This window comes from Molothrus ater, chromosome 2 (assembly GCF_012460135.2).
Source record: "Molothrus ater isolate BHLD 08-10-18 breed brown headed cowbird chromosome 2, BPBGC_Mater_1.1, whole genome shotgun sequence".
Taxonomy (NCBI): domain Eukaryota; kingdom Metazoa; phylum Chordata; class Aves; order Passeriformes; family Icteridae; genus Molothrus; species Molothrus ater.
In genome coordinates, this window is record NC_050479.2 from 92689619 (window position 1) to 92704101 (window position 14483).

The 14483-nt window shown below is 43.0% G+C and overlaps 1 long non-coding RNA gene across 1 annotated transcript in view; it reads left to right on the top strand.

Moving 5' to 3' along the window:
* Positions 1–14483, top strand: part of LOC129046609 (uncharacterized) — a 557334-nt gene that overhangs the window by 151056 nt on the left and 391795 nt on the right. The gene's annotated exons all lie outside the window — the stretch shown is intronic.

The following is a 14483-nucleotide window of genomic DNA, read 5'->3' on the forward strand; positions in this document are numbered from 1 at the left end:
GTCATGCTGCGGCATCTTTTTCAAGGCTGCAGTACACAGAGTGTGTATAAAATATCGAATCATTTAGGAGATTTTCATCTTTTCTTTTTTTTTGAAAGAGGAATGGGATTTACACTTTGTCCAGTGGCAGAACAAATGTTTTATGTGCTGGAGCCAGGACTACTGCTGTAGACCATTTGATGCATATATTTTGTGGCCTTTTTTTAGTCCTATTTTTTTCCCCTTAGAATCATGCCTCTGAAAAGGGTCAAATCAACCATTTGGAAGGGTAATTTTTTATTCTTAGTGCAGAGTGTACTCCAAGAGCTGTAAACCAAACTTTGTCATCCTTTCATTAACATTTGTCCTCAAAAGATCTCTCACATTCCCTTGGCCCTAATAACTCTTGTTATCCCTGAAGAAACAGGCTGAGGAAGGGAATGCTTTCATAATTCCAGAGGTGCAGTAGTAAGTTGTATGTGGTTTCCATTTAATGAGCAGTGGACTGAGAGAAAATTTAGCCATGGACCTGCAGACAAGCTGGCCCACTCAAGACTTTTGTGCGGGATTTTTTTCTCCCTCCCTTCAATTCTCTGCTGCATGTGCGTGTTTCCTGGTGGCTCTTCATGCACAGAGGTTAATTGGTTCAGTAGATTTCTTCACAGCCTGTATATGGTGTTGGCCTGCTTTAGTTGGGAGTAGGTTTTTTCCGGTTTCAAAAAGTCCATTTTAGGGGAGAGGGATGGCCTGTGGCTCAGGACAGGCCATTGGCTCAGGCTCTGCACTGTACCATGGTCAAGCTGTGCAGAGACTGCACCCCCCTCAAATGCCTCGGTTTCCTCATCCCTTCTGGAGCAGTAACAGTGCTGATTCATCTCAGAAGGAGCTAGAAAGACTCATTCATTAGTATTAGAAAGTGCTTTGAGGTCTCCTGTAGACAGGTAAGCTACTGCTATGCTCTGAGCTGTTTTTCCTTCTCCACCCCATTTATAATGATCTGGACTCTCTTGAAGTCTGAAGTAGAAGCAGGCTGATCTTGGTACATTTTTTTTGTTTTTACCTTTTATTAGCAGAGTTCTGACAGTTCAGAGGCCTTGCATGGGCTTGGAGTACATATTCTTTTATTGTTTCCATGGTCCACAACAGAACTGCATTAGACACAAAGCAACAGCCCAGGGTAATAAGAGAAGACAAAAAATTTAATTAAGAAGGAAGAGAGGAACTCTCTTTTATTACAAAAATGGAAGGGCTGAGGAGTCTTGTTGATATTTGTCAGTGTAGTTAGTAGGTCTGTTATTGCTGGTCTGAGAGAAAGCTTAAAAATTTTTTAAGTTCATATAAACACCAGAAGGTTTTTAATGATTCTCTGAACCATACAGTAATCCTATAGTCTCTGGTCTGCGCTGCATCTGTCACATTCAGAGATGTAGCTGAGACACCTGTACAACTCATGTCCCTTCATTCTCCATTTGCATTAATGGGTGTAAGTTGGAGTACTCACATGTGAAGAAATGAGTATAAAGTTTGGAAATGGCTTCATCATTATGTTGGATAAAGTAGATCCTCTTAGAACTCCATGTCTGCAGATTGAGTGACACCAAAAGGATCAACAAGGATCCAAGTAAGCGTGAGGGATTCATGCAGAATCTGCTGCTCTAGCTGAATCTCTGCAAATCTATGGGGCTTGATGGAATTCATCCAAGAATCCTCAAAGAGCTCCTGATGTCAATCACAAAGCCTCTCTCAATGATTTTTGAGCAGTATTGGGAATCCAGAGAGGTCCTGGCTGCCTGGAAGGTGACGAACATTGTCCGATTTTTAAGAAGGGCAAAAAAGAAGGATCACGGTAACTGCAGACCTGTTAGCCTCACTTCAGTATCTGATAAAGTTATGGAGAAGATTACTTTGGGAGGTACTGAAAAGCACCTGGAAGAGAAAAGGAGACTGAGGGAAGTCCTCATTGGAGTCTACAACATCCTTGTCAGGGGGAAAAGAGGGGCAGACACTGTTCTCTCCTCTGAGGTGACCAGTGACAGGACATGAGAAAATGGACTGGAATGAGATTTCCAGGGAAGTGTTCACAGCCCCAAGCCTGACAGAGTTCAAGAAGTGTTTGGACAATGCTCTCAGGCACATGATGTGATTCTTGAGGGTGGTCCTGTGCAGGGCAGAGTTGGACTCAATGATCCTTGTGGGTCCCTTCCAACTCAGCATATTTTGTGATAGTCTCCAATCTTCCCCCATCCAAAGGAGGGGGAAATCTTTTGGGGAAGAAGTGTCAGAATTCAGCTCTAGAGGGAAGTACATTTCTTCCAGTTTTCTTAACTCTCCTCAGGAAGCTGAGGAGAAGGAAGGACCTGAAAAACTGGAGGATTGAAACACAGAGAAGATCAAAGTCCAGTGGATTCTCAGACCAGATACCTCCTGTTGGTCTCTTCTGAATTCTCAACAGTCCTGCGAGTCCTCTGAGACAAGAAGGAATGTTGGAAGTGCCTCAGTGAGATTAGATGTCTTGGGCCAGGAACATCCTTTAATTCATTAATGTTGTGGTGCAAGAAGAGGAAAAACATTTCTCCAATGGCTTTTCTGTCCTTGTCTTTGAAAGATGTAGCAGGACTCAGGTGTAGAGTCATGTCCACACAATGAGAGGTACATTCTGAGCAAATGTATGTCTAAATTTTCATCTCCTTGTTTTGGGTATTTATTTAGTTGGAGGTTTTTTGTCACTTTTTTTTTTTTTGACCTTTAGCAAATTATATGTTTTGGCATTAAACACAAAAGTTCACAGTAAAATGACATCTGTGTGCAGTGGTGGAGAGAGACATCTTTTTATGCTAAACAGCCTCTTTTAGTCTGAAAATGTCTTTCAGAAGGATTTCACATTTCAGGGAAAAGCTATTTAAGTATGTATTGTGTTTTGATCAAGCCAAGATAAAAAAGTGTTAACTTTTAGTTTTATTGAGAATTGCTTACTATTGCCATCTTGCTTTGGGATAGCTTTGGAGCACATTGTATTTTCTCAAAGCACTGGATGACTCCAGGGTTAGATATGAAACTTCAGTTGCAGGAAAGAGGAGAGACACTGCCTTGTGACTGCCAGTCTCATGAACAGCAGATCAAAGAGGCTTGTAGCCCAAGCTGAGACTGCAAACACCATCATCTGCATTGTACTCCTGGGAAAATGAGTCATGGAATGACTGCGTGGGGTGGCAAGGTCTGGGGAGAGTAACTGGGACGCAGTGTGAGAAAGGAATGGCTCCCACCTTGCTTTCCTATGGCTACAGCATGCTGGCAATAACCTTCCCTGAGCTCATCTCAGTGGCGTGCTGCGGGACGAGTACCTGGGTAACAAACCTGGCTGTGCAGTGCAGTGCATTAGTGGCACTTCTGCTAGGGCTGGGAGCACAAAGTGCCTCTTCTGCAGTAGGTGGGGATAACTGCAGTTTTGGGATTGAGCCCTGGTGTGCTGGCCACACGAGTCCACAAGTCACTGAGCTTCCCAATGGGGATTTGTAATGTCAGCTTGCTGGTGGCATCATTTCCACTGGAGAGGTTTTAAACACTGCTTGTCTTGGGCAGCACCAGGCAGCGTTTAATGAAGAATGAAGGAAGCAGGGTGTTTGTATTGTGCTTTTTGGGGGGAAAACAGTGTAGCTATAGGAGAGCTGAGTAGCTGCAAGGATGGGCACCACACTACAGGTCCCAGTAAGCATTAGCAGTCCTAATGCTCAGCTTTTGACTGTGTGGAGTGCAGGAGTGTAAGTAACAACATCCCATCCATCACTGCAGTGCAAAGGCTGTGTGAGGAAGGAGAGAAGGTTCACAGCTCCCCACTGCCTGGCTATGAATACAGAATTAGAAAGTGTTTGGGGACTATTTCAAATGCAATTGAGTTTTTTTTTGCTGTCTGTACTTCTTCCTTAGGCCACAATAGAGCTCCTTCACAGGCCTTCGTACCAACCTGCCCCTCTCCTGCTTCCCAGCAGAGCAAACACTGAAGCACAGTGAGACATCTGGCAGGCACTCTGCCTTCCCTCATTCCCTCCTCCTCTCCCTGCCAGTTTTGTCTGTCCTTGCACACTGTGGATGAGTTCTTTGGGGTCTTTCTTTAACTTAATGTGCATACCCAGCACAGCACAGTGAGGGCTGGGCCCCCTGTTATGATCTGAGTGGATAATGATGGTTTCTGCCTCCATTTCTGCTGAGTCTGCAGGCTGCATTTTGTCAGCTGCATACAGAGGCACCACTGCCCGTAGCTAGTGTTGTCATCTGGAGTCCACACCTGGAGCTGCTGCTGGGTTGATCTGCCATGGATTTTTTGTTTATTTGTTTGTTTGTGCCAATAACGGAAATGTCTTAGTACCTGCCAATTATGAAAAAAAAGAGGCAGTCATAATCTCCTCTCTCTTTTTCTATATCTCTCCATTTTTTCTCCTCTCCACTGGGACAGAAGTAAATAAAATGCTTGATAAAATTTAGGCTTTATGTGTGTGAGAGAGATACTTATTGTGGTGAGCTGGATTGAAGAAATGAGATTTGCATAGATATGGAGGGATAAAAAGAAGAGAAGATTGGGAGAAGAATGCTTGAATACTGAATACCTGAAAATGTATGGAGCTGAATATATGACTGAGAAAACTGTCTAGACTTCAGGAGAGTTGTATTCAGTTGCATCCACTCTGTTCTTAGCCCCTTGTTTTGCTTTTAAATCACATTACTTATTTTGTCTAACTCCCCAGGTGTCTCATTTGAGGATGTTCTTTCTCATTAGGGTGTGAGAGGAGAGAATTAGTGTTCAGTGTGCTAGAGGTATGTCACTACTGCAGAGATCCTGTGGTGCTTAGCAGGGTGATGGTAGGGCAGTGCTCTCCTAGAGACTTTGGAAAACACACATTGCTTGTGATAATTAAAATTTGAGGAAACCTGAGAAGAAGCCTGTCATCGTGAAATTTCCTGGGCTGCAGACAAATGGTAGGAAATCCTCAGAGTTCTCAGTTTTGCAGTCATCCTCAGCTCTGGAGGAACTGAGCCACAGGCCAGAATCAAAGATTCAAGCTGGACTATGTAGCTTCCTCTTTGCAGCAGTACCTGCATTTTTGAATCATACCTAGGACTATCATGGCAGACTTTGCCAGAAGCTGAAAAGATCTTAAAAAGACCTCAAGGCATTTCATTTCTTCCATGCTGCAACTGGTAGTACATGGCCTGGGAGGTCTGACGTGGGGTTTGGGTTGGATCTGATACTCATTTGATTCAGAAACCCAGCTGTCATGATGGTTGGAAGGAGATACATCAGGGAAAAGGAGGAAGGTGGCACATTTGGGTAATCTGATCCCATGAAAAGTCTCATCCCTAGCAATGAGAGTGAGGAGCTAATTTACTTTCTGGAGCTTTAATGTATCTTCAAAAATATGCTGTCAGTTATTGTCACAATTCTGGATGTTGTGATGTGTCTCATTTCTGCCCCTTCTGGAATGCTGTGAGAGTCTTCCTTTCAATTATTTTCTTTAGCTTCCAGTCCCAAAGTCTAATAATGTAACATGTGGAGAGGGGGAAAATGCAGTAAAAAGGTATTCCAGCACCTTTGAATTCAGCTTTTCATTTAGCTGAATGCCTTTGTAATCCTTATTTCCTAAGCTTGGACAAAAGTCTAAGCTGGTGAAGAAAGGTAGCTACTTACTTTTCATGTGCATAGGTGCTCTGGAAAATGCATGTGTGATCTCTCTGGGACAACCTGAAACGTAAGAATTCAGCACATGAAGACATTTCTTCCACCTGGCTGTCAGTGCTTTGTGGCCACATCTTTGGTGCCCATATGCACGCAGAAATAAGTTTTTTTTTGTAGCTCAGCCCATATCTGGGGTACCCTGTTTGCAGTCTTTCCACATGATAAACAGGCTAATTAATTTACAGGAGAAAATGAGAAAAGAAAAAAAAAAAAAAAAAAAAGAGGACGCAGGGATAAGGATCAATGGACAAATTGAAATGTCATTTCCCAGCCTGCAGCTGGATGCTGCTGCCTTGCCTGTCTCTCTCCCACCCTTTTTTTTTCCTTACCCTTTTTTGGTTTTTTTGATCAGGTTATAAAAGCCAGGATGTAATTGGAACTGGCACCAAAATCAAACAGCATGACCTTGCCAGGTTTCTTCCAGTCCCTCCACGCCATCCTTGCTGGCTGAGGGAAATAAAAGAGGGTGGAGGGGGAAGTGAAGGAGGGTGGCAGCACAGGGAGTCCCCTGACAACTCAGCTGCTCGCGTGCCTGTCTTTGAAGGGCTTCTCTTCTACTTGTCTCTTATTTATTTAATTTTTGTCCAAGGCAGCCAAAGTGCTTTGGGGACTTGGGGGGTGACAGCAGAGCACACAAGCAGCTTTTTCTTAGGAGCTGACATGTAAAACTGCTGTGGGAACTGAGCAACGTAGTCTGCCAGCTCATGAAAGTGGTGTCAGCTTGAAGGAGCTGGGAGAACAAGGGCCTTGATGCCTGGACCTTGTTGACCTGTCTGGGGCTAGAAGGAGACTTGTCTTTGTCTTCCAAACTCAAGACACATGGCTCTGGCTGTGCTTCCTAATTCTGCCCTGTAGCAGCACCCTTCCAGATGACTGAGCCAAGAAAACTCATGTCATCTGTGAGCCAGGCATTTACTGGAGCTCAGATGTCCCCAAGGAGAAAGTTTAGCACAGATTGTCTATGGCTCATCTGCTCAAAAGCAGGTCTTGTGCTCAGGAGGGCTGGTTTCTGCTGTGTACCCCAGGCTGGGTCCTCAGTGAGCTTTCAAGGAGGGATCTATGCACACATCTTTCTTTGCTCTAACCCCTTTGGGAAGAATTTTGACAGTCAGGGAGGTGTAGTGCATTTCTGGAGGTCTCCAAATTCTGTAAGGGAAGGGGCACAGGGTGGCATAGTACAATGGGAAGCAGCCCCTGAGTTCTAGTGTGGAGATGTGCCTGGATGCAGTGCCCCTAGAGTGGGGCTAACCAGAGTCCTGGAACAGCCCAGGTTTGGATTGTGAGGATCTCATTGTGAGAGGCACTTAAAGTACGAGCTGAAGGCACATAAAACTGCAGGGGATATATCTCCACTAAAACGGTCCCGTCTTTGGTGCCCACACACAGAGCCAGGTCTGCAGTGTTAGTTTTCACAAACTGGAGTAGGAAATGAGGATGAAAGCAAGACAGCAGTGGTGGAATGCTGCAGGACCTCAGGGGAGAAGACAACAAGCTGGTTTACAGGCTATTGAGGAGTTGGGTTTGGAGCAAATAGTGTTTGGTGGGATTGATAGAGTCTATATAAAAATATCCCCATCTCCCTCCTCTATTCTGTTTGCAAACTGCATGCCCATTAGATCACTCTGAGTTTACACAGAAACTGCTGAGGTAAAAAAAACCCAAACAAATATAAAAATGAAAGAAATATATATATTTTATAAGACTGTATTTCTGTTTTCTAATATGAATGAAAAATAAAAAATGTGAGTGAACGGAACTCCCATAGGAGAACAGGTGGAGAAGCTTGAGTCAGCAGAAGCAGAGCAGAAGGACAGCAGAGGTTTATAGAGGCCTTGATACTGGCTCATTGAAAACAGTGATTTGTGAACTTGTGGAGATGAATAATATGGTTCACTTCAGTTGCTTCTTTGCAGACTTAAGCCAAATTCCAGCATGATACTTGAGATACTTTTAGTATATGATAGGATAGGATTTTCTTTTGGGAATTTTTCAGACATGCTGTGTTCATTCATAGTAGAAGGGAAGTTTTCATGAGCTTCAGATGGATGAGATTCAGGCCCATAAGTGAACAAACACATCTTAAACTATTATGTAATTTTCTCTGCTACTGCTGCTTTGTTGTGATTTTGCAGGTAGCATAAATTGTTCGATTTGCCTTTACTTACTGTTCCTAAACAATGCTCACTTTCAGATCATCAGGTGCTTATGTCTTACTGCAGGTTTGAACTGTACACCACAGACTCTCCCGTATAAACATTTGCAAAATTAAGTTTTATTCTCCCAAAGGAGTGCTTTCTGAAGTCAGAGAACACCCTTCTACTATGAATATCAATGTAATTAGTGAGATTTCATCCTGTGCAAAATGCTAACTGCTTTCTCCCAGCATGTAGCACTTGCTGGTAAATAAGGCAAACTGTACTTTTATGAACATCAGATCAAATTTGTCAGTGTCTATGCTTTGGCTGCACTTAGTTCCACCTTAACACCCCCTTGCTGCACATATTTGGCCAATTTAATTGTATGCTCAAGAAAAAAAGAAAAAAAAAATGAAGTTCAGCATTGTGGAAATATTCATAGAAACTGAATTGTTTAAATTCCACAGAGAATATTCAACATAGAAGGATTTGTTCATTTGGACAACCTTAGCAATTGTCAAAGAGAATCAGTCTTGAAGTCCCCTGAGCCCTGATTTGACTTATCAGAATAAGCAGCATCAGATTTTCAATTGAAAAGTAAGGGAACCACTGTAGGTGGTGGATAATATCACATAATGATTCATTTATTCCCTAAAGCAGAAGGTAATATAGTCCATGTCATCAGCACTGGTAGTTTATATTTTGATGTTTTGGTTCTCCAGTTAAATATGCAATTCTTTGCTCCACTTTGCTAAACTCTTGGCTTTAGTGTAATTTGCCAGTGAGTTCTCTTGCCAAAGTTCAGTGTTCTGTTAAAAAAAAATCACTAGGAAATTTGTAATCACCTCCTTTCAGCTTCATTAACTGCTCATTTTTTCTTGCATTATAAAGAAAGGAAACTAGTTCTTCACCTCTATTCTCTGTAATATTCACTATTTCATAGACGTTATCACACCTCCTCTTATTTGTCTTCTCTTTGACACAAACATCCCCCCCTCCTTTTATTTCTGTTTCGTGTATGCATTTTTCCACTCCTGTTATCATTCTTGCCACCTTTCTAAAGAGGAGGCTGAAACAATACATTGTGACTTATCTGGCCACTAGTCAAACCATCTGGAATTTCAGACTTCACCTTAGAGGGGGAAGGAGACTGGGTGGGGGGAATCCATCAAATAAATTGGAAAAACAAATACATTTATTGAACTCACCATCTGGTAGTGCACATTCTACCAGCAGAACAACAACAACAACAAAAAAATTAAACCAACCCACCAAGCTAAATTCAACAAATCAATTATTCATTGTGAATTATTCACTAGCTTCTATTCCAAACACTGCCAAGATATGTTTGTTTATTTTCATTTGGAGTTAAAAAAAATCCATGGCAACATTGCTGTTTGTCTGTGTTCAAGCACAAAGAGCAGACCTGCACTTCTGTTCTGGATGCTTTTATTTAATCAAAGAAAAACAACAGAACAAGAAAGAACAAAACCAAAGTTCTCAGAAGAGAAAATAGCATGTGTCTGTAATGCATCTTTTAACTGTGTCTGATAAAATGGTAGGTGTTGCAGGTGTCCAATCTGTTTTAGAAATCCAAATGTGAAAAATGCAGGAAGAAACACTGTATCTGTTACATCTGTATTAGGGCACCACCTGACACAGACAGGGTTTATGCTACAGCTGAAGAAAACAAATGGATTGATTTTTACTGGAAAGGAGCTTAATAAACTGGTGTGGCTGCAGGTCAGGGTTTATTTGCACATCAAACTGGGGAGTACAGGATGGAAGAAGAGATAGTTTGAGCAGATGATATGGGAATAGGAGGATTAGGACATCCTCATCTGGCAGGAAGCTGCCATGTGCTTGGGCTCAGGTTCCTGCCTGGTTTTGTCCCTTGCTGTGGCTCCACTTGTGCCATAGGACTGCAGTAGGGATGTGAGCAGTCCAAGGCAATGGTGGTTTGTAATCTTCTCTCTGGTTTGCAAGCTTCTGCAGAGCAGGGCCATTTGGGGAACTGGGAGAGCTGGACAGCTCTGGGTGGCCTGATTATATCTGAGGAGTCAGCAGATGGGACAAGGTGAGAGCTGGCCATCCATGGCCCTCATCCTGCTGCTCTATTGGAAAGCACAGCAGTAAAGTGCTTTTTTTTTTTTTTTTTTCTGGTGTCCCAACTTAGTTACCACTAACAACCAATTAAGCCTTAACTGAATATTGGCCGAAGGGCAGTCAGATAAGTGCTTAGGAAACGGAAGGAAATAAAAGTGCACTGTGAGTCACGCTTTTTATTGATTGCAGTCTCCTCAATGTAAGGTGCTAGGTGCCTGGCCTTAGAAGCATTTGGGGCAACCAGAACATTTTTCAATATGTTTGCACACTGCCATGCACACTGCCTGGCTCCATCAGCTACTGCTGCCTTTGGAGACCAACAGTAGCACGATGGTGTGCAAACATCCCTTTGCAGGTTGCTGATCTTGGCATCCCAGTGCAGGATTTGTTATTTTGCATCATATGAGATGTTCAGTTTTAGCTTTATGGGGGTGTTGTACCAGAGGGCCCTGTTGCCTTTACCCAGTAATGAAATGATGTTATTCACTGATATATTTCTAGAAGTAGGGGAGGCAGAAACTCTCATTTGGGTGCATGCTTGACTCTTCAATTTTTTGTCCCTACTTCTTCTGCATTTAACAACAACAACAAAAAAACAACAACAACAACAAAAAAAAACAAACCAAAAAAAACCACCAAAACCAAAACCAAAAAAACTCCCAAAACCAAACCCCCAAAAAAAAAACCCCAAAACCCTGGTCCCACCTTGCTTTCAGATGCATTTTGTACAATTTTTATACTCCCTGATTTCAGTGTCTGCCTGGTCATCAATTTTGTGCCTGCAATTAAATCATTAGCACAAAATGTCCCACCATTAAGCTGTGGCCAAAAATTCTGCTGTCTCAAATTGCACCAGGATAAGAGGTAAGAATTCTTACTGATAAAACTATATTCTGGTTTTAAATGTATGCTGCCTTTTTAAAACTGTGGCCCAGATTTTGGGAACTAAGGTTAGAATATTCAAGGCAGTGGCATTTCCCATCTGCTGATGTCCTCACCTATCAGGTTGCTGTGCTGAACAGTTTACTCTGCTAGAGATCTCTACTGCTTCTTGTGGCACTAATACAAATATATATATTCAAAAAAAGGAGAGAAGGAGCGAAAGAGAGATTGAAATTGAAAACACACAAGATTAAAAACAAGAGAAAAAATAAAACAACACAAACCAAAAAGCCCAGCAAATGAAAGATTAGGGGCATTTTCCCGCTCCTTAGAGAAAGTTTTTCTCTTTCATCATCTGATTTGCTTGGCTTCCTCCTCTACTCTGGCAGTTGTGGTTTCCCTGTTCCCTGTCCCTGCCCTTATGTTCCTGTGCTCAGTGCTCTGCCACTGGTTTTCCTGGGCAAGGCTGTGGAGCTGCCCAAGTTGGCAGGATGATGGGAGAATCAGAGAGTGAGCCCCAGGGAATGGGCACTGCTCTGGTGGCAGCTCAGTGTGTGGGAAACAGGATCAACGCCCACCTGCATTTTACAGAGACTGCTGCCTCTCCTGTGAGAGGCTGCCTGGAGTATAGTCCAGGTCAAGGGGCTACTTGATATTAGGGATTGTTGCAGGAGGTGGACATGTTGGTGCAGAGAAGGTTGGTTGAGCAGAAAGTGAGGTGGCAGAGCAGCTGAAACCCTTGAAAATCCTTCTGCACTTCATAACTGGCAGATCAGACAGAGGCTGTGTGAACTAGGGGACACAGATGATTTTGACACCCAAAATAGTCTTCAGAAGAAGATGCATTTGCAAGGGTGGATTTCTTTTTCTTTGGGATTTTTGGGGAGGGAGGCTTAAAATTAATGCCACCAATGCACAAGGCTGCCAGTGTTTTTCAGCAACATGGCTCTCTAAGATACAGAGGAATTTTGTTGGCCTTTACAAATTATTTAGTCTGACAGTTATTGTATGTTCAACAGTAAATTAGGTTAAAATAGACTAATAGCACATATTCATTCCTGCTCTTAACAGCTCAGTAATAGATAGGAATCTCCTCTCCAACCTCATTCTACTCAATAAACAAACTTTGGTATGCAAGCCAGACAAAGGCAGAATCCTCCAAAGGGAAGGATAGGTACATAGGCAAGGAGAGAGAAGTCTTCAGCAAATGCCTCTTTAGTTGCTGATATGTGATGGCAGAGGACTGAGAAGATCACTTTGGTGTTGATAGCAATGCAAAGTTTTCTCCCAGCAAATAATGTGTGCAGTGAGAACTTGCACTTTTAGCACTTTGAATCTTTCTGGAAATCTCAAACGCATGGCACTTGACTCTGTTTCACAAACCTCACTGCAAACCTCAATCAGCCTTGTGGGTCTCCTGGCTCTCCTGCATGTCAAAGGCATCCCTTCCTCACCCAGCTTCCATACCTCAGGCAAACCTTTCCTGCAATCTGGTACAATGCTGCATTGAGGCACTGCTACCCTGAGATCTTTGTGCTGGGGGGTCAGCTCAGAGGGTTGAAGTGACATCAGGAGGAGTGCATCCTTGTACCCCAAGGCAGAGCTGGCTAAAATGATGCCATTCTAACTAGCCAGGTATCTGATAGGCTTTCACTTTAATAAGGCTTTTGACACTTTTGTGGCATTCCAATAAGCAAATCAGAGAAGGTCAGCTGAAATACCAAAGGGTAGTTGCAACATCTCTTGTGCTCAGAGAGAAGCTACCGACAGTTCTCCATCAAACTGGAAAGTGTGTGGAGTGGCAGGGCTCAGTCCTACAGCAGTCACTGCTCAGTATTTTCTTTCCTGAGTTTGATGATAGGGATAACAAAGAAGCTCTTATTTTTAATGTTTATGGGATTGCAGGCCTGCTTGTGGAATGGGCTAGAACAAAATGCTTAAATTGCCTGAAAAAGTTGTATCTGAAATTCAGGGAGAGCGTGTGCAAAGAGCTGCACTTTGTCAGGGATAATGAAGTACGTGTATATGGGCCAAGGAATGGCAGGTTGAAGAGCAATCCCGTGGAAGAACACGATGGAATTACTGTGAAATGTGAAGTCAGAAGGTCCTAAACTAAAGCAGGGATGTATTTATTTAATTATTGTCATCTTTTCCCTCTCCACTGCAGCCAAGACACTTAATATTACTTCCTGACCTGCCTCCCTAGCATCCTGGTAGTCTGGCCCAGTGTCCCTGCTGTAGCCAGACAATCATGGGCTCAGATAGGTGACAAAGACTTATGAAGGGCTGTGGTGACTTTGAGGTGCACCAGGGGCTCCAGCTCTTCTCCTTGCTCCCTGCCTAGTTTTGTGTCAGCTCTGGAGAACCCTGATGCCATTAGAACACCTGTGGCATAAAGGAAAGAGGGAGCTAAACAAGTAGAAGAATGAGGCAGAAGGCAGCCTATCAAACCAACACGCTGTAAAAACACCCCAGATGCTGCAGGGGCTGCTTCTCCATCAGCAACAGAGCCATGGATCCACCTGTCCAAGTCCTCTGAGGCAGCACAAATGAAAGCCTAGTTCTTAGGCTTTGAAAGTAATCTGCCTATCATCACCTCCTCTCCTCCCTTTGCCTGCTACCTTTTGTCCCACACGCCTCATACCATTTGTTTGTAAACAAGGTGTTCTATGTTCCCTTGAAAAGCATTAAGTTGATGGTTAGACCTGGAAGGATAATTCACAGAGATTCACAGGCCCTGCAGTTTTGTATCATCTATTACAAATGTCTCTGAGCCAAGGACAGTTGCCTTGTGACTTTACTCAAGGAATGATTGTTTGCTTACTTGTATGGCTCTTTTTGCATTTTTGCTTTCCTTTTTTCTCCCCTTCTTTCTTTCTCCCTGTTTTTTTTCTTGTTTTGTTTTGTTTTTTCTTTTTTTCAATCAGTTGAGCAGGAAGTATCAGAGATTTGCTATTGAATCTACCTTTGCTGTGGTAGATCACACTCTCTTCCCTTGTTTTCATGATTTGCTGAGGATATTTCCTGTAGCCAGAGGGTGCTATGAAGAAACCAGTGGTTTTCACTCTCTTTGGAAGAGGAATCAATTTATGAAAATAGAACACAGAAAAACATAAGACTGTTTGGATCTTGCTTAAAGGTTTTTCCTCTCCCCAGGTTTGTACCCAAGTAATACTCCTAGGAAATTTGAGCATCTCTGCATCTCTTTGGCTGTGTGGGAGTTTAGAGGTAGCTTGTGCATGCCCAGTTACATCTGTGCACACAAACATTTTCCAGAGTTAGATCTATGCAACTGACTTCTCTGATTGCTTTGGAACCAGAGCTGCAGCAGGAGAGTTTGGGAGCTCTTTGTTTTTGCTGTGACCAGCGGTGTCTGGTGCCATATAAAATACAACTTCCCATGTGAATGTGTGCATATGTTTGAGCTTCTTCTTTGTTCTCTGCCCTTTACCGTTACGTGGGCTGGCAAGCTGGAAATGGCTTTGTGCCAGTGTTTAATGGGAACAGCTCCCAACTGCTGAACGTGAGTGCAGAAAGCAAATGCAAAAGAGAGGGGGTTTTGATAGGGAGAGCAACCGTGTTTTAGCTGGGAAAATTCTCCTGTAATACCGATTCTATAACTTTCCCAACTCTGGTTATGACACATTTTAAAA